The 22,199-nt window shown below is 41.7% G+C and overlaps 1 pseudogene; it reads right to left on the bottom strand.

Moving 5' to 3' along the window:
• Positions 1-423: 423 nt before the first annotated feature.
• LOC111971255 (THO complex subunit 6 homolog) lies at positions 424-21,518 on the bottom strand (annotated as a pseudogene).
• Positions 21,519-22,199: the final 681 nt, after the last annotated feature.

Genomic DNA, 22,199 nt, shown 5'->3' with positions numbered 1-22,199 from the left:
CAATGTGCTTTATCTTGTCTCATCAATACATACAAAAAAAAAATAGGTCTGTTTGTACTATACTTGTTTAATGTGATTATAGCAGTAGGCTGGGTTACTTACACTATCTCTACAAATATGAAATATAAACACTGGGGAGGGAACCCAATATTCTAGAAATCTAAATGGAATAATCCAAGGCTTTATGTAGACAAGATATACAGATTTTTCAGACAATGTATTCCTTCAGAGCATAAGGCCGGGGTTAATTTATCATCAAGACTGATGCACAGGTATGGAAAAGTGATCAAAATATTTTATTATCATAAAACACATCAGGATGATTCCTGGAATGGAAGTCCTTTGGACAAGAGAGGCATGAATTATGTACACAATAGTATAGTACAATTAATCAAGAAATAGCACATTATGAGCTCAAATCGGGTTATGTGTGTGTCCTCAGAAAGACAGCGAGAAGGTTCTGTAGGACAGGTTGGTGAATACGTCAATCTGGTGACTGCCTCCACCTACTGTCAGCACCTGGAAAAGCAAAGACATCACAACCACTTCCTTCATACACCAAAAACCACCACAGTCCCTGCTCAACAAAACTCAACCATATCAACACTGAGACCATATCAAAACTGAAACCATATCAAAACTGAATATCAATAATATCATCCAGGCTGTATTACATCCGGCCGTGATTAGGAGTCCCATAGGGCGGCGCACAATTAGCCCAGCGTCGTCCGGGTTTGGCCAGGGTAGGGCGTCATTGTAAATAAGAATTTGTTCTTAACTGACTTGACTAATTAAATAAAGGTTTAAGAAAAAATGTTTTAAAAAATTTACTGAAGCTTTGATGTGGACAAAAATGTAATCATTAGTAATGCTCTTATCCACAGCGACTTACAGTAGTGAGTGCATAATTACTTTACTTTTTTRCCCATACTGGTACCCCGTGGGAATTGAACCTACAACCATGGTGTTGCAAGTGACATGCTCTACCAACTGAGCCACACAGGACTTTTGACCAAGAACAGGAAGAAAACAAGCGGGACGAGCAAAGAAGGACATTTAACCTGAGGGGTTGGATGAGTAATGTGGAGTGTTCAGTTGGTCTGTCTAATGACTCTCACCCTGTGTTCAGTGCTGTTGAGGTTCAGTGCCAGCGTGTTGAGGGAGCGGGGGTTGCAGGGGATCTGAGCCTTTATACCTCTCCCRCGCGGAGACAGTGGGACACATACTGGCCCTCACCCACCGACAAGATCTACAGGCGGGGGAGAGGTCACACACACACATGGACTGTCTGCAGTTAGAGAAAGACAAACACATAAACTTTCTTTCTCCCTTCCCACACACAGTCTGACCCACACACACACGTCTCACCATGTCCTGGTAAAAGTTGGCTTGTCGCTGGCATCCGGAGAGATGGAAGATGGAGGTGGGTGACATGGAGCGGAGGTGCCATAGGGAAAGGGATGGGCCTCCTCCACAGAGCTGGTGGGGGGAAAAAAGGGACAGGGGTTAGGGAGAATTATTTAACTACATTAAAAGGAGATCAAATTGTAGGAGGAAACGCTGAGTAATGTTACAGTATCTGCATTGCAAAAAACATTTCAGGCATCTCGACTTTTCATCCTGAAGGACTAAAAGATAACAGCGCCAGACATTCCACAGGTGGAGTCGACCTTCGCGACATTTCTAATGTATCACCACGGCAACCACACTGATAACATAAGTGCCGCATTTCAGACTGAGGTACTGAACAAGTCAGGACAATTTCTAGAAAAAGAGTGCTCATCCTATGGGGGAAGGAACTGTTGATTTATGGGAAAAAACTAAATTGCAAGGGCTGCCCTTTCCTCACCATCCAATCAGAGTCGGTCGTCAGGCAGCTGATCCACTTGCCATATTGGTGGCGGGCACATTCCTAGAAAGAGAGGGAGTGAGAGAAGAGAGAAAGAGTAGAAGCATTAGGATTTTGTTTGTAGTATGATGTGTATTTTGTTACGCAATCTGCAGTTAGGGGTGGTGGACTATGTATTGTCATAAATAACAGCTGGTGCACAACATCAAAGGAGGTCTCGAGCTATTGCTCGCCTGAGGTAGAGTATCTCATGATAAACTGTAGACCACACTACCTACCTAGAGAGTTTTCATCTGTATTTTTCATAGCTGTTTACATACCACCACAGTCAGAGGCTGGCACTAAGACAGCATTGAATGAGCTGTATTCCGCCATAAGCAAACAGGAAAACGCTCACCCAGAGGCGGCGCTCCTAGTAGCCGGGGAATTTAACGCAGGGCAACTTAAATCCGTTATACCAAATTTCTATCAGCATGTTAAATGTGCAACCAGAGGAAAGAAAACTATGGACCACGTTTACTCCATACACAGAGACGCATACAAAGCTCTCCCTCGCCCTCCATTTGGCAAATCGGACCATAATTCTATCCTCCTAATTCCTGCTTACAAGCWAAAATTAAAGCAGGAAGCACAAGTGACTAGATCAATAAGGAAGTGGTCCGATGAAGCAGATGCTAAGCTACAGGACTGTTTTACTAGCACAGACTGGAAAATGTTCCGTGATTCCTCCGATGGCATTGAGGAGAACACCACATCAGCCATTGGCTTCATCAATAAGTGCATCGATGACGTCGTCCCCACAGTGACCGTACGTACATAACCCAACCAGAAGCCATGGATTACAGGCAACATCCCCACTGAGCTAAAGGCTAGAGCTGCCGCCTTCAAGGAGCGGGAATCTAACCCGGAAGCTTATACGAAATCCCGCTATGCACTCCGACAAACCATCAAACAGGTAAAGCGTCAATACAGGACTAAGATCGAATCATACTACACCGGCTCTGACGCTTGTCGGCTGTGGCAAGGCTTGCAAACAATTAGACTACAAACGGAAGCATAGCCGAGAGCTGCCCAGTGACACGAGCCTACCAGACGACCTAAACTACTTCTATGCTCGCTTCGAGGCAAAAAACATTGAAACATGCATGAGAGCACCAGCTGTTCTGGAAGACTGATCACGCTCTCTGCAGCCGATGTGAGTTAGACCTTTAAACAGGTCAGCATTCACAAGGCTGCAGGGCCAGATGGATTACCAGGACGTGTACTGCGAGCATACACTGACCAACTGGCAAGTGTCTTCACTGACATTTTCAACCTCTCCCTGTCCGAGTCTATAATGCCAACATGTTTTAAGCAGACCACCATAGTGCCTGTGCCCAAGAACACTATTGTAACCTGCCTAAACAACTACCGACCCGTAGCACTCACATCTGTAGCCATAAAGTGCTTTGAAAGGCTGGTCATGGCTCACATCAACACCATTAGCCCAGAAACCCTAGACCCAATCCAATTTGCATACCAKCRCAACAGATCCACAGATGATGCAATCTCTATTGCACGCAACACTGCCCTTTCCCACCTAAAGMAACACCTATGTGAGAATGCTATTCATTGACTACAGCTCAGCMTTCAACASCAGAGTGCACTCAAAGCTCTTACATAAGCTAAGGACCCTGGAACTAAACACCTCCCTCTGCAACTGGATCCTGGACTTCCAGACGTGCCGCACCCAGGTGGTAAGGGTAGGTAACAACACATCCACCACGCTGATCCTCAACACAGGGGCCCCTCAGGGGTGCGTGCTCAGTACCCTCCTGCACTCCCTGTTCACTCATGACTGCACGGTCAGGCACGACTCCGACACCATCGTTAAGTTTGCCGATGACACAACAGTGGTAGGCCTGATCACCGACAACGACGAGACAGCCTATAGGGAGGAGGTRAGAGACCTGGCCGTGTGGTGCCAGGACAACAACCTCTCCCTCAAAATGATCAAGACAAAGGAGAGGATTGTGGACTACAGAAAAAAGAGGACCGAGCAGGCCCCCATTCTCATCYACGAGGCTGCAGTGGAGCAGGTTGAGAGCTTCAAATTCCTTGGTCTCCACATCAACAACAAACTATCATGGTCCAAACACACTAAGACAGTTGTGAAGAAGGCACGACAAAGCCTATTCCCCCTCAGGAGACTGAAAAGATTTGGCACGGGTCCTCAGATCCTCAAAAGGTTCTACAGCTGCACCATTGAAAGCATCCTGACTGGTTGCATCACTGCCTGGTATGGCAATTGCTCGGCCTCCGACCGCAAGGCACTACAGAGGGTAGTGCGAACGGCCCAGTACATCACCGGGGCCAAGCTTCCTGCCATCCACGACCTCTATAGCAGGCGGTGTCAGAGAAAGCCCCTAAAAATTTGTCAAAGCCTCCAGCCACCCTAGTCATAGACTGTTCTCTCTGCTACCGCACGGCAAGCGGTACCGGAGCGCCAAGTCTATGTCCAAGAGGATTCTAAACAGCTTCTACTCCCAAGCCATAAGACTCCTGAACATCTAATCAAATGGCTACCCAGACTATTTGCATTGTCACCCCCTCTTTTACACCGCTGCTACTCTCTGTTGTTATCATCTATGCATAGTCACTTTAATAACTCTACCTACATGTACATATTGCCTCAACTAACCAGTGCCCCTGCACATTGACTCTGTACCGGTACCTACCCTGTATATAGGTCTCGCTATTGTTATTTTACTGCTGCTCTTTAATTACTTGTTACTTTTATTTCTTATTCTTATCTGTATTTTGTTTTAAACTCCATTGTTGGTTAGGGGCTCGTAAGTAAGCTGTATGGTCTACACCTTTTGTATTCGGCGCATGTGACTAATACAATTTGATTTGACAGGGATGTCAAACATTCAGCCTGCTGCACAGGCCCTATGCAGGTTCTAGTGTAGACCACCTTTCCGGTTAAATTATGTTAAGGAGTGTTTTGTCAACACTAAATGATTAAACTAGTGAGAAATCTGTGATAGTTGAAAAAAATCATTTAGCTTGCTTGATTTACTATCATCCTAAATTAAGAAAATTATTTTGCCTTATCTAATTCAAATGTATATTACCCAACTACACAAGCTAATGTTTGGGGGGGGGGATTACACATCGTTTTACCTCAGATTGGTGATGTTAGTATAAAAGTTTATAGTCAACACCATGACAAAAGATGAATTGCTTAAAACAGATCAATATGTTTGCTTTTGTACTGTTGATTTTGTCATACGCGCTGAGGTTCGCAAGATTTACACTGCAAAAATGAAAATCTAAGTAAGAATAAATATCTTAAATCAAGGCAATATATGCTTGTTTTTTGTCTGACAAMATATTTCTTCTTATCAGACAGTTTATATGTTGGAGCATTTAAAGCTTTTTATGTCCTTAATTATCTTAATAAGATAATATAACTTGTTACTGAGATTGTATTACTGGTTCTGAGTAACTTAATGCTCCAAACTAGAATTACCAGAATAATAAAGCTGTTTGATCAACACTGACAAGTACAAAACTGCTTTGTCAAAGTCAGAATTTCTTATTTCAAGCATCTTATCGTTTTCATCTCTTCACACATTAAGAACAGATAATGACCAAATGGAATTCACTGTTTTATTGTCAATCTTACACAGCAATCATGTAGACAAAATACAGTACKGAACAAAGACAGTACACTTTTCATATCTGGGGAACACACTATGAGTCATTTGAACTGTTGTACAATTCTATTACATCCCCAAGARGGTATTTGACTTGTACATAAGTTTGGCTCTTGTTGCTAATTGTGTAATAAGATGTAAAATCAACCAGCTTTTCAGCATCCACTAACTCAGTGGCCTGTGCAAGGTGTGGGACCTCAACTTGATAAGTGTAACGGCTTTCTTCCTGAGATGAAGGAGAGGACCAAAATGCAGCGCGGCTAGTGTTCAACATGATTTAATAAAGAAGAGACAATAACGTGAACACTATACAAAATAACAAATGTGAAAACCGAGACAGTCCTATCTGGTGCAGAACACAAAGACAGAAGACAACCACCCACAATCCCCAACACAAAACAAGCCACCTATATATGATTCTCAATCAGGGACAACGATTGACAGCTGCCTCTGATTGAGAACCATATTACGCTGAACACAGAAACAGACAAACTAGACACACAACATAGAATGCCRACCCAGCTCACGTCCTGACCAACACTAAACAAGCAAAACACACAAGAACTATGGTCAGGACGTGACAATAAGCCATGACGTTTCTAACAAAGCGTATAGTTTGAAATGGTTGATATTCCAAACAATAAAGCCTAGAATCAAGAAGAAATATGTTTTTGACCAGTCCAAATTCTGGCATATTACCATTCAGTACTTTGGCAAAGATCATGGACTTCTGAGTTATGAATTTATTAGAATTTAMTACAAGCCATTTGACTGATACAGCATGGTTTACTTCATTGAAACCTAGGAAGTCCCTCAATTTTCCACATAAATATTGTAGATCTTTAACCTCTGATACAGGTCCCATCTTCCTTTCATTTGAAAAAATTGGGTGCATTGAACTGTCAACATTTTGGCAGCTTTCATATACACTGCTCAAAAAAATAAAGGGAACACTTAAACAACACAATGTAACTCCAAGTCAATCACACTTCTGTGAAATCAAACTGTCCACTTAGGAAGCAAACATGGATTGAACAATAAATTTCAACATGCTGTTGTGCAAATGGAATAGACAAAGGTGGAAATTATAGGCAATTAGCAAGACACCCCAATAAAGGAGTGATTCTGCAGGTGGTGACCACAGACCACTTCTCAGTTCCTATGCTTCCTGGCTGATGTTTTGGTCACTTTTGAATGCTGGCGGTGCTTTCACTCTAGTGGTAGCATGAGACGGAGTCTACAACCCACACAAGTGGCTCAGGTAGTGCAGCTCATCCAGGATGGCACATCAATGCGAGCTGTGGCAAGAAGGTTTGCTGTGTCTGTCAGCGTAGTGTCCAGAGCATGGAGCGCTACCAGGAACAGGCCAGTACATCAGGAGACATGGAGGAGGCCGTAGGAGGGCAACAACCCAGCAGCAGGACCGCTACCTCCGCCTTTTTGCAAGGAGGAGCACTGCCAGAGCCCTGCAAAATGAATCCAGCAGGCCACAATGTTGCAATTTTGCTTATTTTAGGTAATATTTCCCTCATTTTATTGCATTTTTTTCTTGTTTTTGAGGGCTGACTTTTTGCAGTGTAGAAGGCAGCCATTTGCAGGGACAGTCTGATTACATAATCTCTGTTCATATCATGAAATTTCTCACTACTCAAACTGCAAGCAGCCAGTAAACTGTATGTCCTCGACCTAGCTCGGTCTCACCTGAACACCGCTATCTCGCCGTAGTTGTTGCCGGCGGCTAGGAAACGACCACAGGGAGAGAAACTCTGGGAGAACACGGACATGTGGAGGTGCTGGACGAAGAACACAATGACACATAGCTAATGTAATTAAGATATCAGATTTATAAAAGCAATAGCAGCATTTTAAAACATATTGAATGGGTATGATACAAGTATTYCTAGCTAGATGTTCAACGTTACAGTAACATTACCTAACTAATGTTGCTAGTTAAATGACTAATAACATGTCTGTAAGCGTTCATGTAGCTAGTGCAAACTAACTTAGCTACATTGCTAGCAATCGTGTTATCTGAGCAGGCGACTTGATTGCCGTTGATTGCATGACTATTCCTGATAGCTAGCTAATATGATTGTAGCTAGCTGACGTAATATCTGTCACTGACTTGGTACTCACTAGAGGTCGACCGATTATGATTTTTCAACACCGACACCGATTATTGGAGGACCAAAAAAGCCGATACCGATTAATCGGACGATTTTTTTTATATATATTTGTAATAATGACAATAACAACAATACTGAAAGAACAATGAACACTAGTATTTTTAACTTTATACTGTTACCTCGACAGGACCCATTGTGAAGACGAATATACAGTTTTAAGCGTCAGAAAATATAAATATTGTTGAGCTCAACTTCTGTTTACGAATTTCGTGTTTCCAATTTAAACCAAAAAGTCGCCAAAATATACAATGAGACAGATATTTCACCAGATGTGTTAATGTGAAGCATCTGGTTGGCGTTTCCGTTCACTACCAAATATGGTGATGAGAGGAAGCCCAGTGGCCGTACTTGGTGACGTGTGGTTGTTTCATCAGAGTTCCCGAGTTTGAATATCCCGTATGCACATTCCATGATCAAACGTTCTAAACACACTTCCTACCGGTGGCGCATACTATAGAACGGAAGTCAGTCTAGTTGTTATCGACGATATGTCTTACTACCACTATGTCGCAGATTTTTACTAGGTATCTTCAGGACTTGCCTCAAATTATGCCTCAAATTATTACTAATGATGTACATTGAGTTGTTAAATCAGCCTCCGAGACTCCAGCTAGTAAGAATTAAAAGGGGTTCAAGATGTATATAGGTAGCTACATTGACAACTATGAAGGTGAGTACTAGAGGTCGACCGATTAATCGGAATGGCCGATTAATTAGGGCCGAWTTCAAGTTTTCATAACAATCTGTCATCTGCATTTTTGGACACCGATCATGGCCGATTACATTGCACTCCACGAGGAGACAGTGTGGCAGGCTGACTACCTGTTATGTGAGTGCAGCAAGGAGCCAAGGTAAGGTGCTAGCTAGCATTAAACGTATCTTATAAAAAACAATCAATCTTAACATAATCACTAGTTAACTACACATGGTTGATTATATTACTAGTTTATCTAGCTTGTCCTGCGTTGCATATAATCGATGCGGTGNAATTTTGCTTATTTTAGGTAATATTTCCCTCATTTTATTGCATTTTTTTCTTGTTTTTGAGGGCTGACTTTTTGCAGTGTAGAAGGCAGCCATTTTCTTTCTGAAATGGCATGGATAATTTGGTAGTTCCCTATAAAAGACACTAGCCATACACAAATGCACAAACTTGACAGTCAAACGATCACTTAAATAGCAGCCAACAGTTGTCACTGTTGATATCCTATGGAGGGTTGTGATTAGTTGAAGTTAACAGAAAGCTCCCCCCCATACTATAGGTCATTCCAAAATATAGATAGAAGCCTTCTACACATTCTCATCTAAACAGCAATGTATAGGTTATTGCAAGTTTCCATGTGGCCTTTGAATAGTGTCAGTTTAAACACCGCGACACCCAAATGTTTGCCCCCTGTTCTATTGATTTTCATATGGATCAATGGAATTAACAAAAAGTGTTGCGTTACACTTACCATGTTGGCGACCCACTTGAATCAAAATACAACTTCAAAATGTAGCTAGCTGTCTTCTACAAATTGTCCTCTAACCAGTGATGTACACATCATTCTCAGATTCCGTGTGGTTTTTGAGCGGGGTTAGTTTTAACAGGACATACAACATTACCATTACATTTGTCATTTAGCAGACACTCTTATCCAGAATGGCTTACAGTAGTGAGTGGATACATTTTCTTACTGGTCCCCTGTGGGAATTGAACCCACAACCCTGGCGTTGCAAGGGTCATGCTTTACCAACAACCTCATGAGACCTCATATCCCTCTCGCGCAACAATTGATTTCAATGTGATAATCGATAGGAGTGATTGACAAAACAGTGATGAGTTTGTCTTTCTGTTTTGGTGAACCCTGTACCAAATTGCAACATTCCAAAATGTAGCCGACTGTTATATATCCAGTTTACATGTTTTTTGAGCTGTGGTAGTTTCAACAGAGCATACATGTGCAACAAAAGTAATCATATGTGTCACGACTCCGACCGAGGCAGGCTCTCCTTCCCGTTCGGGTGGCGCTCTGCGGTCGTCGTCACCGGCCTATTAGCTGCCACTGATCCTTTTCTCCCCCTCCTTATGTGTTCATTGGTTACACCTGTTTTGTGTTTGTTCTTAATTTGTTGTGCTTTATCAGTCAGCCGGTCCGCCCGTTTCTTTGTGCGGGATTGTTAGTTTGTAAGCGTGGTGTTTGTATATAAATTGAACTTTCAACATTAATTTCCAATGGTATTGTACTTAAATCAGGTAACAACTGCTTGATAAATACAAAAACAGGCTGTGATTTATTTATTTTTGATGATATACCAGAAATCAACAAAACAGGTTTACATTTACATTTACATTTAAGTCATTTAGCAGACGCTCTTATCCAGAGCGACTTACAAATTGGAAAGTTCATACATATTCATCCTGGTCCCCCCGTGGGGAATGAACCCACAACCCTGGCGTTGCAAGCGCCATGCTCTACCAACTGAGCCACACGGGACCGTTTGCCCTGCCTACATATAAAACATGTTTTTGGTTAAACAAAAAATTACTTAAATATACTTTTGTATGTAAGAAAGATGCTACATTATAACTTCTGTACATATGGAGGGTAGGGGCAGGCAACCACCCATCCCAATATCTTACCTCATATTTGTAGACCTCAATGCAGTGCATGGATTGGCCAGTCCTGTAGTCTGGAGGCGGAGTTCAGAGAGTGAGATACATGACAACACTACAGTATAATGTAATACAGCCATGCATTGATTCCAGATGTGTCAATGACAGATAGCGTAACCTGAAGCAGTGATAGGTTGATGCATCCGTCACTCACCCCATATCCTGACAGCGCCATCCTCACCCCCAGAGAGGATCTCCCCCTCCCTCTCTCTCACACTCAGACAGTGGATGTAGTCTGTATGGCCCTGCAGAACTGACTGGGGAAGGGAGGGAGAGCAATAAAGAGATTGAACATAAAGGTTAAGTGTGGGATAGCGAGAGAGAGGGATGAAGAGAGAGATAATTGTAAGAAAGAGGGAGAGGAGAGAAATTAAAAGAGATGTAGCAACGAAGAATATTTATATAAATGGTCAACATCACATTGCTGAATCTTGAGAAAGAATCGAATAAATTAATTTCTCTCAAACCTTAAAGACACCACTTTCCAGATCCATTATGTGGATGTTATTGTCCCCTCCACCAATCACTAGACTGTTCTCCTGAGAGAGAGAGAGAGAGAGAGAGAGAGAGAGAGAGAGAGAGAGAGAGAGAGAATTAAATAGAGAACTTGTCTCAGTACAGTGAGGTACTTAATGAATCTGACAAGTGTCTGTGTACTCACAGTGGAATTGATAGACATGGCATTGATCTCTGGGATCTCCAGGCTGGATCTGCAGAGGGGCATTTATGAACAAACACTTTTTGGCTACAAACATCAGACAGCAAAGAGAAACATCTGGAGATAAAATAACCAACACAAATGTACACAGTCTACACACAGACAAGATTTCTTGTGTTTCCTCAAAACAAATGTACGGCTGATTGGTGCCTTACTTGTAATTCGGCCTCTTTGTCCAAGCAGCCTTTGGTATTCTGGGAGAGAGACACAGAGACTTGGCCGATTTCACATACTGTATAAGACTGGACCAGTAAATGTGAGGATGGGTTTCTGGCTCGATCTGTAGCATCTGGGCTAACGCTGAGGAGAGACTGGGGTGAAATGATAAAAATAGCATTTTACTGTAAGAACTAAGTAAATAAGATACATTGGACTTGGGCACCTCAAAAATGTGCTTTATCCATTCAAACATTTAAATGATACATTTGTATTGCAGGACAGTCTGATTACATAATCTCTGTTCATATCATGAAATTTCTCACTACTCAAACTGCAAGCAGCCAGTAAACTGTATGTCCTCGACTCTAGCTCGGTCCTCACCTGAACACCGCTATCTCGCCGTAGTTGTTGCGGCGGCTAGGAAACGACCACAGGGAGAGAAACTCTGGGAGAACAACGGACATGTGAGGTGCGCGACGAAGAAACACAATGACACATAGCTAATGTAATTAAGATATCAGATTTATAAAAGCAATAGCAGCATTTTAAACATATGAATGGGTATGATACAAGTATTGCTAGCTAGATGATGCAACGTTACAGTAACATTACCTAACTAATGTTGCTAGTTAAATGACTAATAAATGTCTGTAAGCGTTCATGTAGCTAGTGGCAAACTAACTTAGCTACATTGCTAGCAATCATGTTATCTGAGCAGGCGACTTGATTGCCGTTGATTGGCTGACTATCCTGATAAGTAGCTATATGAATTGTAGCTAGCTGACGTAATATTGTCACTGACTTGGTACTCACTAGAGGTCGACCGATTATGATTTTTCAACACGACACCGATTATTTGGAGACAAAAAAGCCCGATACCGATTAATCGGACGATTTTTTTTATATTAATATTTGTTAATAATGACAATAACAACAAACTGAAAGAAATGAACACTAGTATTTTTAACTTTATACTGTTACTCGACAGGACCCATTGTGAAGACGATATACAGTTTTAAGCGTCAGAAAATATAAATATTGTTGAGCTCAACTTCTGTTTACGAATTTCGTGTTCCAATTAAACCAAAAAGTCGCCAAAATATACAATGAGAAGATATTCACAGATGTGTGATGTGAAGCATCTGGTTGGCGTTTCCGTTCACTACCAAATATGGTGATGAGAGGAAGCCCAGTGGCGTACTGGTGACGTGTGGTTGTTTCATCAGAGTTCGAGTTTGAATATCCGTATGCACATTCCATGATCAAACGTTCTAAACACACTTCCTACGGTGCGCATACTATAGAACGGAAGTCAGTCTAGTGTTTATCGACGTATGTCTTACTACCACTATGTCGCAGATTTTACTAGGTATCTTCAGACTTGCTCTCAAATATGCCTTCAAATTATTACTAATGATGTACATTGAGTTGTTTAAATCAGCCTCCGAACTCCAGCTAGATAGAATTAAAAGGGGTTCAAGATGTATATAGGTAGCTACATTGACAATATGAAGGTGAGTACTAGAGGTCGTCGATTAATCGGAATGGCCGATTATTAGGGCGAATTCAAGTTTCATAACAACTGTCTCTGCATTTTTGGGACAACGATCATGGCGATTACATTCACTCCACGAGGAGACAGTGTGGCAGGCTGGACTACCTGTTATGTGAGTGCAGCAAGGAGCCAAGGTAAGGTGCTAGCTAGCATTAAACGTATCTTATAAAAACATCAATCTTAACATAATCATAGTTAACTACACATGGTTGATTATATTACTAGTTTATCAGCTGTGTCCTGCGTTGCATATAATGAGTGCGTGCCTGTTAATTTATCATTGAATCACAGCCTACTTCGCAAACGGGTGATTTAACAAGCACATTCGCGAAAAAAGCACTGTCGTTGCACCAATGTGTACCTAACCATAACATCAACGCCTTTCTTAAAATCAATACACAAGTATATATTTTTTAATCTGCATATTTAGTTAATATTGCCTGCTAACATGAATTTCTTTAACTAGGGAAATTGTGTCACTTCTTGCTTCTGTGCAACAGAGTAGGTATATGCAGCATTGGGCCGCTGGCTCGTTGCGAACTGTGTGAGAACTATTTCTTCCTATCAAAGACAGCAGCTTCGCCAAACGGGTGAATTAACAAAAGCGCATTTGCGAAAAAAAAGCACAATAGTTGCACGAATGTACTTAACCATAAACATCAATGCCTTTCTTAAAATCAATACACAGAGTATATATTTTAAACTGCATATTTAGTAAAGAAATTCATGTTAGCAGGCAATTCTTATGGCTGCATGTCACGCCCTGGCCTTAGTTATCTTTGTTCTCTTTATTATTTTGGTTAGGTCAGGGTGTGACGAGTGTGCTTGTGTGTTTTTGTCTCGTCTAGGGTGTTTGTACTGTCTAGGTTTTTTTGTAGAGTTATGGGGTTTGTGTTCATTATAGGTGTTTATGTAAGTCTATGGTTGCCTAGATTGGTTCTCAATTAGAGGCAGGTGTTTATCGTTGTTCTCTGATTGGGACCATATTTTAGGCAGCCATGTTCTTTGGGTATTTTGTGGGTGATGTTTCCGTGTGTCAGTGTTTGTGCACACGGGACTGTTACGGTTTGTTCACGTTTATTGTTTTGTATTGGTGTTCATAGTTCAGTTTTCTTATATTAAAACATGGATACCTAACACGCTGCGTATTGCTCCGATCTTGTTCACTCTTCAGAGAAGAAGAGGAAGACAGCCGTGACACTGCATCCGCTACGGGGATCGATAGACAGCAGCCAGATGCAGGTGCAGGGCGCCAAATTCAAAAAACAGAAATCTCATAATTAAAATTCCTCAAACATACATGTGTCTTATATCATTTTAAAGGTATTTCTTGTTGTAATCCCACCAAAGTGTCCGATTTCAAATATGCTTTTCAGCGAAAGCACTACAAACGATTATGTTAGGTCACATCAAACCACAATAAGCAAGCATTTTTCCAGCGAAAGATAGAGTCAGAAAAGCAGAAATAGAGATAAAATATCACTAACCTTTGATTATCTTCATCAGATGACACTCATAGGACTTCATGTTACCAATACATGCATGTTGTTTGATAAAGTGTCATATTTATAACAAACAAAAATCTGAGTTTACATTGGCGCGTTACATTCACTAGTTCAAAAACATCCAGTGATAGTGCATAGCACATTGTTTCAACAGAAATACTCATCATAAATGTAGATGATAAATATGTTACTGCCCCCTTCCCTCCATATACACATGGAATTATAGATATACCTCTCCTTAATGCAACCGCTGTGTCAGATTTTAATAATCTGAGAGGAGCTCAGAACAATAGCCAAATTAGCCCATGTTGGACTCAACAGAAACCAGAAAATACATGATAAATGTTTCTTACTTTGATGAACTATCAGAATGCGTCTAGGAACCAGGTCACAATAAATGCTTGATTTGTTCGATAATTTCCGTTATTTATGTCCAATTAGCTACCTTTGGTTCGCGCTTCGGTAAACAATTCCAAAGTCAGAAAGCGCCTCCACTATAACGTGACAAAATGTCCAAAAGTTCCGTAACAGTCAGTAGAACATGTCAAACGATGTACTGAATCAATCTTTAGAATGTTGTTAACATACATCTTGATAACGTTCCAACGAGGAATTAGATTGACTTCAGAAGGCGATGGAACGGACGTCCTACTCATGTGAAGGCGCATGGTGAATGCGTGATCAGTCGTGAAGTGATTACGTCATTCTGTCTCTTCGGCCCCTTCACATTAGAGTCATCAGACAAAGTTCTGTTGACTTTGACATTAGTGGAAGCCGTAGGAAGTGAAAACTCATCTATATCTCGCTGTCATTTCAATTGAGGCTTGTTGAAAATCTGACACCCAGAAACAATCAAACAGGAAGTGGAACTTCTCAGGTTTTTGCTGCCATATGAGTTCTGTTATACTCACAGACATAATTCAAACAGTTTTAGAAACTTCAGAGTGTTTTCTATCCAATATGAATAATAATATGCTATATTAGAACTGGGACTAAGCAGCATGGGCCGTTTATATGGGCAGCTCTGTGCACCTTTCATCCAAGCTACTCATACTGCCCCTGCAGCATAAGAAGTTAACTAGGGAATTGTTCACTTCTCTTGCGTTCTTTCACGCAGAGTCAGGGTATATGCAACAGTTTGGGCCGCCTGGCTCGTTGCGAACTAATTTGCCAGAATTTTACGTAATTATGACATAACATTGAAGGTTTTGCAATGTAAAGCAATATTTAGACTTATGGATGCACCCGTTAGATAAATACGGAACGGTTCTTATTTCACTGAAAGAATAACGTTTTGTTTTTTAAATGCTAGTTTCTGGATTTGACCATATTAATGACTAAGGCTCGTATTTCTGTGTGTGTTATTATATTATAATTAAGTCTATGATTTGAGAGAGCAGTCTGATGAGCTGTGGTAGGCAGGCAGACAGGCTCGTAAGCATTCATTCAAACAGCACTTTACGTGCGTTGCCAGCAGCTCTTCGCAATGCTTCAAGCATTGCACTGTTTATGATTCAACCTATCAACTCCCGAGATAGGCTGTGCAATACTAAATCCTATTAGAAATCCAATAGTCAAAGGTATATGAAATAAATGTGATAGAGAGAAATAGTCTATATAACTACAACTAAAACTTTTACCTGGGAATATTGAGATCATGTTAAAAGGAACACCAGCTTTCATATGTTCCCATGTTCTTGAGCAAGGAACTTAAATGTTAGCTTCTTACATGGCACATATTGCACTTTTACTTTCTTCTCAACCACTTGTTTTTTGCATTATTTAAACCGAATTGAACATGTTTCATTATTTATTTGAGACTAAATAGATTTTATTGATGTCACGTTCTGACCATAGTTCTTGTGTTGTGTTTTGCTTGTTTTAGTGTTGGTCAGGGACGTGAGCTGGGTGGGCATTCTATGTTGTGTGTCTAGTTGTCTGTTCTATGTTTGGCCTAATATGGTTCTCAATCAGAGGCAGGTGTTTTGTGTTGTCTCTGATTGGGAGATCATATATAGGTGGCTTGTTTGTGTTGGGGTTTGTGGGTGGTTGTTTCCTGTCTTTGTGTTTTCTCTGCACCAGATAGGGCTGTATCGGTTTGCCACATTTGTTTATTTTGTTATCGTGTTTATCGTTTTATTAAACATGTTGAGCTGAAGAGAGGGAAGGCTTCCGTTACAATTGATGTATTATATTAAGTTAAAAATACTAGTGTTCATTGTTTTTCAGTATTGTTGTTATTGTCATTATTACAAATGTTATAAAACAATCGGCCGATTAATCGGTATCGGTTTTTTGGTCCTCAATAATCGGTGTGGGTGTTGAAAAATCATAATCGGTCGGACCTCTAGTGAGTACAAGTCAGTGACGATATTACGTCAGCTAGCTACAATCATATAGCTAGCTAATTTAACATATTAACTGTAGCTAGCTAGTTACTTTGTAAAATGATGTAACGTTGACAGAATCTACCTGAGATGTGTGTATTTGTTCTTGCGTTATGCTTGCTAGCTAAAAATAATTGTTATTCATTTTTTCTACACAGTATCTAACAAAGATACATTGACAGGGGAGATCACCGTGAGGGCTGCCTGTCACCGGTCCATGAGGAAGAGTGWAAAGCCMCACAGCATGAGTAGGGAAAGGTTATAGATAGCTACTAGGGACCTTGTTAAACATCTCCTGTGAGACACTGTCATCATGGTCAAAATGTGTTGGAGACAGTGTCAACGTTTAATCTTATCAATAGATAGATATTAATGATGGGTCCCAATCATAATTTAGAATTGCCCACTTAACAGYTTATTTGGTAAAGATCTGTTGATGCAGTGCTTTGTAATTGTGTTACTGAGACAGTGTATTCATGTATAGTTTAATAAGCCCCTAGTTAAGAAGACTAGACACTAATATGTTTGTTATTTATGGGCCGCATCATTCTTGTTTCTCACTTCAGTCTTTCATCACACGTATCTTCACAGATGGTGTTAAAGCACTCCGTACCAGTGATAGTGGTTCAAAGCCACTGCTCCTGTGTTGCAGGAAGTGCTATGTGTTGTGTGTCGAGCTGCTTTGCTTTATCTTGGCCAGGTCGCAGTTGTATATGAGCACTTGTTCTCAACTAGCCTACCTGGTTAAATAAAGGTGAGGAGAAAAAAAAAGTGCAATCATCTGGTGGCCCTTCTTTACCAGACAGCGCACTACTCTCAACTAAACATTCCTGCTGCACCACCAGTTCACAGCTGCACAGACACAGAACAGCGTTGGCACAAGCCAAGAACACATGTGAGTCTATCAATATCCATAAAAAAATGCACCTGAAAAGTTTTTCAGCCTATGTAACAGTAAATCCTTGTTAATTAGGGTGTGAAACCAGGTCCGGTTGATGGGATAGAGTTCCGTAAACCTACTAACTCGTGTGCTGATGGAATAAGGTAAGTTGGAGGTTCCTAGAATGGAAACATTTTAGAAAACATTTTCTTGTGTGGATCCAGATGATAAGCCTAAACAGTTGCGTCTTTACGTTGTAATGACAAATGTTTGGGACAAAGACTGGGGGGGAAATATATCATCTATAAATCTGAATATTTTCATCCATTTTATTTGAACTGCTGTTTCTGGAGAAGTTACTTTAGTCTTTGTCATAGTAATCTCTCCAACCTGATGTTAAGGTTTTAAAATGTTTTGCAGAAGTTCTCTCTACAAAGCACTCAATGGATACATGCCTGACATGGACCTTCTCCGCATCTCAGAAACGTATGCCAACTTTTCTCCACTTACTGCCCCTCTTGTCAGCTGACGTGCCCCTGGTTGAGTCCGCCTTTGGGCCAGTGCAAGCTGACAGTGTGCTGTCCTATCAACTTCCACAGCCAAAGACCTGCTCGAAATTGTGGAAGATTGCGATGCAGCCTCTCCACCAATACTTCCCCATTAGATGGCTACAGGCTTCACGTCTTCCCAGTGTGCTTACGTCCTTACCATCAAGAGGCAATTTCCACGTCAAAGGCCATTAGCAGACAACCTACGAGATGTCACACAAAGTTGACGGGTGCTACAAGGCAGCAGCAGCAAGCAGCCCGGAATTGGCATCAGCTAACAGAAAATGAGTGATAACATGCCTCGTCATTTCCGAGAGGTTTGCCCATGTCAGGGGAGAGACCTCGAGCTGACCACTCTTTTCCTACTGTGCTTGCTGTGTGTGTTCAAGGGATCTGGTATTGCACGACCATGAGATGAAGAGCGTTGGCTAGCTCTGCTACCAGTGTGTACCAACATTCTGCACACTGAAGAATGTTAAACTTCTTTCCGTGTGGCTTGTAGTCACCCAGGATGTCCTCCGTCGTTAGGATCCAAAATCTCAGATGGCCAATCTATTTTGATTCCCAGTGTGAGACCACACTTTGGACTCTAGAGTCAAGTGCCAAATGCTACCAAGTTATGTTTACTGGGCCTTACCTGAACACTACAGAAATGGAAGAAGCTGAAGTTGAAAAAAGAGTCATGCTTACTACTGCAGGTGCCAAGGGTCAAGTTCCGTCTCACAGTTTGTAGCCTGTGGTGAAACCTTTTTTTTTGGGGTTTTTTTCATCTCGCTACACAGGAGGACAATCCCTAGTTGAAAGGATATAAAAAGATCTACCAGGTTTCAAAAACCTAACAGAGAGAAGGTTGACCACTTTGTATTTTTACCCAACTACGTTGCAGAAGTGTCGTATACTGCGCACCCTGAATGATCCCCTCCCATGGCGCCAAGGTTTAGTGGTTTCGTCGAAAAATAAGTATTTGATGTTTGTGCAAGAAAATCACAGTAGGAAGTAGATGTGTTTAAAAAAAAATGTAGTTCAGCCAAATGTTCAACAGTTCAGTTAATCCAATATACAAATCTCTAACATTGTATTTCAATCTTATTGCATTCTGGCGTATTTCGTGTTTACTTGATTTCTTTCCCCCACCCGTTACTCATTGCGCTGAATTAAAGCCAAGACAGAGCTCCACACAAACTGCACTATTCACTACAACACAAATGATTGAGCAAAGTGTCCGTAAGATAAAGCACTATTCTTTTTCTGCTAGCAAATAAACATCATGGTACAGTTTACCACTGCTTGGCCCATGCTCTGACCAAAAAGGTTTCCGTTTTGATCGTTGACAACAGCAGCCCACAGCAAAATAATTGGTTGCATTGCTGCCCTGATATGGTCAGGGCGTGACTCGCTGTCACAAGCGCTTGTGCTCCTTTACATCTGCGGATCATTGTCTTTGCAACATGCCCGACCTCTCAGCCTGGCAAATGGGTTGCGGGCTGCTCGGCCTAACCTTCATGGCTGGCGAGCTGTTGTGCGTCTGACAGAAATTGGCTGGCCGCTAGACCCTTCGCACGGAATAAGTTGTAATCTACGAGAACAGCCTTTACCACCATACGCATGGGCCATGTCAGAGTGAGAAGGAAATAATTCCAGACTGCTTGAAGAGTCTCGCTTGTCAGCTCACAGACCCAGCATACAACGCATGCGACACAAAAGGACGAAGCTCCAGTGGTGACATTGGCCCAACATGCCCTTAAAGGTTACAGTGTGACTTGGAGAAGAAAAACACCTCACCTCTGCAGTAATAGTGAAGATGGTGTCTGCGAGCGGAGTTCATGGCAGTCGATCCACTACCTGGTGTCTGGGATAGTCCTTGAACTCAGTGCGGCAGGTGGGCTTTGACTGCGTTTCCTTGGGATCCAGTATCGCTGCCTGATCCAAGCAGACCAGTAGAGGAAGTTGCCCAAGAGATGGATAGTTCCGGCTCGGCTGTCGCATGTGGGATTGCCTGAAACCGATTTCGACAGGAATCCCTTCTGGCTCAGACCCCAGCTGACAGGGGATGCATAAACAGAGAGGAGAGGACGGTCTAAGAGAGAGGAAGAAGAGGGTGAGCTTGCAGTCGGTATGAAAACTGCGTGGAAAAAAGGAGATGGGTTTGTTAAAAGTAGAATGTAAGAAAGTGTAAAGCAGCTTTCTTACAAGGGCCGTCATGTTACAGTAAGGAATTTTGTTCTTAACTGACTTTACTTGCCTAGTTAAATAAAAAGGTTAAGTAAAACAAAAATGCAACGCAGTACAGCAAAGGACCAGGACAAAAAGTGATGTGTAAGGTCTTGAGTAAGATTGGCATTTTGAGCCGAATTATAGGCAAGTGCTTATTCAACGGCTATGCAGCGATGGAACGGAAGTTGCCCAAAGAAAACATTGAGGTTGTGGTGAACAGGCTCAGAGGTAATAGGTCTGGCGAGACTTGACAATCAGCAAGAGTTACCAGGCGGGTGTTAAGTGTGATGTCCCATCCCTTCAGGATGACGCATGACGGTTAGAAATTGAATACATTTAATAGTGGAGCCTAGGGTGGTAATTTTTGATTTTATATAATTATGAAATAGTGCAGTGTATGTAGAGGGTAGTTTCAAGGGTAAATTTTTTTTAGAATTAGGGGGGCCCAGATTCTTTATTTTTCAGGAAGAAAGTATACACGGAGTTGTACTCCAGTCTAGTAGGTGGCGGTAATGCAACAAATTGGATGCCAACCACCGTTAAACCCCATAGAAGAAGAAGCAGCAGCCAGTGTTGCCAATTTAGCGACTCTGTCGCTATATTTAGCGAGTATTCAGACCCCTGTTGCGACAAATTATTCAAAAATGCGACTAGCGACGAATCTAGCGACTTTTTCTGGTGTTATTGGAGACTTTTGGAGACTCTGACATGAAAGCACGTATCGTTCTTACTCTTCTCAACGAGCAGCGGGTGCTGCCGTGGGCCCCACCCCTGTCCCAAAGCACTCACAGGCGGCCCAGTCCTCACGCAGCAGTCGCTCCCAGCTGCAGTCAGAGCAGGAGATGCTCACCGCTCCGCGTCCAGACTGCAAATGAATCGCGCATGCGGGAAGCCGCCGCTGGCTGATCCCGCCCTGGCTTACATTTTATTTTAATTTTTTACTCACTTTTTGTCTCTCCCAAGATGTTCTTCCTCTCTCCTACAGCATCCATCAGAATTACATGGCAAATTATGCAATTTAGCGATATCTAGCGACTTTTAGGACAGCCAATAGCTACTTTCCTTACTGAGGAGTTGGCAAAACTGGCAGCAGCAGCAGCCGCCGCCGCCCAGTGGCCGGCAGTGTGAGAAGATGGAGCGAGATGGATTTTGGCCGACATTCTGCAAATTATCTCATCGATTTAACATTTTAATCTCCATACAGTTTTCAGTTTCCAAAACTATAATCTGTATCAGAGTGGACTGCGTTTTGTAGACTTTACCCTCAGCCAAAGTAAATATTTTTTTTTAAAGTGCGTTATTTAGGAGTGCAAGTGGAAACGACAGGCTCTGCACTATCTTGGATAAACAAAATATTTGTATAGGCTGTGGTTGCACCAGAAATACTATAAGAAGTTGCATTTACTCTTTTACCATCAGTAGCTAGGTTTCCTTCGAATTGGTGACAGATTGTTCAAAAATGATGCGATTGTTCAAAAATCCACATAAAAACAATATGCACGTTTTCTCAGAAGAGATGTTTCCATGAAATRGACTTGATGCAGATTAAAAACTGTGCGTGATGACAGTGCACATAAAAACACTTTTCCGGTTAAATTCCCGAGTACCGAACAAACAATACAAGTGAAATGGGTTTCCATAGCATTTTCAACTCTACTGGTTTTCTCATAAAAAATGTTGCGTTATATATTAAGTGTGCCCACTCGGGTATTGGCACGTGGGCTCTTGCCAACAGCTCACAGATAAATGCGGGTAAACCAGACTACATGAGATTATTATGGACAAAAGAGCTAGATAAAAAAACATTTGTCCAACGACAGCAAAGCATCGATGATCATATC

The sequence above is a fragment of the Salvelinus sp. IW2-2015 genome, linkage group LG13 (assembly GCF_002910315.2).
Source record: "Salvelinus sp. IW2-2015 linkage group LG13, ASM291031v2, whole genome shotgun sequence".
Classification (NCBI taxonomy): domain Eukaryota; kingdom Metazoa; phylum Chordata; class Actinopteri; order Salmoniformes; family Salmonidae; genus Salvelinus; species Salvelinus sp. IW2-2015.
The sequence above is the reverse complement of the archived record's forward strand: the minus strand, read 5'-3'. Positions and strand labels throughout refer to the sequence as shown.